The sequence below is a fragment of the Penaeus monodon genome, chromosome 23, assembly GCF_015228065.2.
Source record: "Penaeus monodon isolate SGIC_2016 chromosome 23, NSTDA_Pmon_1, whole genome shotgun sequence".
Classification (NCBI taxonomy): Eukaryota; Metazoa; Arthropoda; class Malacostraca; order Decapoda; family Penaeidae; genus Penaeus; species Penaeus monodon.
Window position 1 is genome coordinate 16907530 of NC_051408.1, and position 474 is coordinate 16908003.

Consider the following 474-nt stretch of genomic DNA (forward strand, 5'->3'; position numbering starts at 1 on the left):
TCTACTACCCAAGGTATCCAGACCCATAGTATAAAAATTACAGGGGAGCACCAGGGAAATTATGGGGTAAAATGTAAATAATTTACAGAAATTTGGTCCATATAGTCAACTCAAAGGGGTTGCCCCCCCCCCCCGCTACCCCCCATCAGGGGCTGCCGACCCCAACCCAAACCCAGACAACAAAGAATCCACTTCATGGGTGTGACAGGATAGAGCATAGGGTAGGCACGAGCACTCCGTACTGTGGGTTTCAGTTTACACAGCCATAGGTACAGTAGCCAAACCATATGGACAAAGTCAGAAGATAAGGTACAGGTAAAGTTCACTAGCATCTTAAATGAAATATATTGCAAAGATAGAGCAATAATCTAAGAACTTATCTTCTATGTAGTTCCATTGCAACTCAAAAATGATGAAGTTATTGGACACGCACGTGTCACGGAACCTTAATATTGAAAAAATTGCCACCTGATA

At 42.8% G+C, this 474-nt stretch overlaps 1 protein-coding gene across 1 annotated transcript in view; it reads left to right on the plus strand.

Annotated features, from left to right (window-relative positions):
* LOC119587832 overlaps positions 1-474 on the plus strand; it is a 42834-nt gene that overhangs the window by 359 nt on the left and 42001 nt on the right. The gene's annotated exons all lie outside the window — the stretch shown is intronic.